Below are 2,700 nucleotides of genomic sequence, written 5' to 3'. Positions count from 1 at the left end.
TCCCACCAGCCTTCCTGGCTTGTTAGGGATGCCTTGCTCTGGGGTAGCACGGGGAACAGCTTTAGCTGCTGGCTGCTTTGAGCTTCTCTGTTATCCATAGCAAGTTACTGGAGCAGCAGCTTGCTCACCAGATGGGTGGGAGCACTGGATGACTTGGTGGAGCCTGCCCCCTAGCTAGGGATGGCAAGAAGAGACCCTGCCTACTCTGGAAGTGTAGANTAGATGAGGCTAGATCACTAGAGCACCAGATAAGGGTCCTAGAGAAGCCTGAGTACACTGTAGCTGTACAGATGGCTGTGAGCCATCATGTGGTTGCTGGGATTTGAACTCGGGACCTTCAAAAGAGCAGTCAGTGCTCTTAACCGCTGAGCCATCTCTCCAGTCTTGGCCGCCCCTCTTGATAGGCATGCTTGGGATATGGAAACTGGGGAATAAAGAAGCTCTGAGGAGAGCCTCTGTTTAGAATGTCAGTGTGGTCAAAGGCTGCCGGATGACAGTGCCACTAAGTGTCTTGAGTCCACCAGGCTAGGGGATGGAGGGTCTTCTTACCTTGGAGCTTCTCTGAGCACCACACAGAGATACATACCAGTCTAGGAGAAACCTGGAAGTGAGTCTTTCCATGGGCTATTAAGTTCTAGGGATCTTGGGATAGCTCCTGTAGTTAAACAGGAGGGCTGTGAGGGCATCCTTACTGTCCATTCTAAGCTAGGAAGAAAACTCCCTCAGGTACATCTCTGGACCTGGGGTGATTGAAAAATGCCTAAGACTGAAGGGAAGAATTTGGANACTATCAGCAATCACCTGGGTTAGGAGCTGCTTGGGCAGTACTGGCCAAGGGTCTCCTGGTATGAAGAGAGCTCTCCTGATGTGGGGTTGGGCCATGTATCATGATCCCACCTCACTGCTCAGCTCTCTTGTCACGGTCCTTTTTTGTCATCTATGTTGCTGTAACAAAATGCCCGAGATAATTAACTTACAAAGAACAAATATTTATTTGGCTCTCAGTCTGAGGGGTTGTGGTCCACGATTGGGTGGCTTTTCAGCTTCTCACAGGCATGTGGAGGGCCATGGCAGGAAGCAGCGGCTTGCAGAGCAAAACTACTCATCTCATAACCAGGAGGCAAAAAGGAGAGACGAGAAAGACCCAAGGCCTCCACCATGCCCTTCATGGACACATCTCCAAGTCCTTTCTGCTTGGGTCCATCTCCTAAAGGTTTCTCACCCTGAAGACAAAGACTTTAGCATCTGGGAGACATTTACCTGAAACATAGCACCTTTCTGAGAAAACACAGGCCTTCTCAGTGACCTTTGGGTAGCCACAGTTCCTGTGCCACATCTTCGTTCTGCTGCTCTGAAGAGCTGAAAATGACCATGTCTGCTTGTGGACGTTGTACATCGTGGTGCGCACTAGGCTCCGCACCACGATGTACAACGTCCACAAGCAGTGTGCTGGAGTATTCTGTGTGTGCCTCAGCTTTGTGCTGCTTCACTGTACTTCAGACTGCCTGAGCCTGGTCCATGTACTTGGTGCATATTTCCATTCTGTTCCAGCAGAGATAGTGCTCCCTGGGGAGTGTTGACTCTCGGTGACAGCCTGGGACTGAGAAGATTCTCAAACCTGGTCCTTTTTGGGCCATCCTTCCACGTGGGCTGACACTGTATTTAGAGTTGGGCTTTATTGTGAGTAGTTCAAGGATGTTGATTCCAGCGCTCTGGCTATCTGGACACACACTGAGAATAGCNCCGTANCTCCTGGTATAAACTCACAGTGGTGTGGCCCCAGGGGATGAACAGGCTGGATAATGCCCAGTCCTCCAGGTGCTAGGCTCATCTGCCTCTGCTCATGGTGAGTGGTAGTTTGGGTGACAATTCAGGCAAGAGAAGGACTACATAGGTTCCACAGACATCTCTGGGGTAACCTGACAAGACCTGTTTAAAGTGGCTGAGAACCAAAGATGGGACCTAGCTCCTGGGAGAGTGCTGTCACACGACAGAGTGCAGTGTGTTCCTGTCCTGCTGAAAAGGCCTCCTATCCCCTCCATCAGAGCCTCAGTGGAAACAGCGTGTGTGTGAACTTCTAAGTCGTGTCTGGCTCCCACCCNAAGAACAGATGATAGCTCTATCTTTTATCTTNCTGATGAACGGCTTTCTAGGTGGTGGAGATTGCCTCAGTATCAAGGCTGTGGCAGCCAGGTAGGAAGTGTAGACCTTAGAAGGGCAGGCTTGTTGCTATTATTACTATTAACCTTTGTTGCTATTATTACATCTTGGCTGATGCTAGGAGCTAGGGACATCTGTACCTAAGCTCTGAAGGGATGGGAGCAGCTGTGAGGGTGTAGGTGGCACAACAGGCACCTGGCTGTGCAAACGGATCCTTTTCATCCTCCCTTTGAAACAAATTCTGCCGAGCCAGCACTTTCATGGTTCAGCTTCCAAGGAAGCCTAGACCTGCTCATGTGACCAACTAGGAGGTCGCAGGTAGCCATGGGGGTACTGGTTTACCCTTCTGGTCAAGCTGATGCTGAGGAGCAGCCTAGGCCTCTGTTGGTAGCAAAGGTCCAGGANCCTGTCTTGGGTGAAGGCAGAATCCTGTAGAGTTTAGGGTATGAGTGGGCAGGCCTGGGCTAGGGTAGAGGCCCCTGCATTCTGGACTCCCATGACTCTTTGATCACACCCCTGGGAGGTGCTGCCGATGAAGCT

The sequence above is a fragment of the Mus caroli genome, chromosome 2, assembly GCF_900094665.2.
Source record: "Mus caroli chromosome 2, CAROLI_EIJ_v1.1, whole genome shotgun sequence".
Taxonomy (NCBI): Eukaryota; Metazoa; Chordata; class Mammalia; order Rodentia; family Muridae; genus Mus; species Mus caroli.
This window is presented reverse-complemented; position numbering follows the sequence as displayed.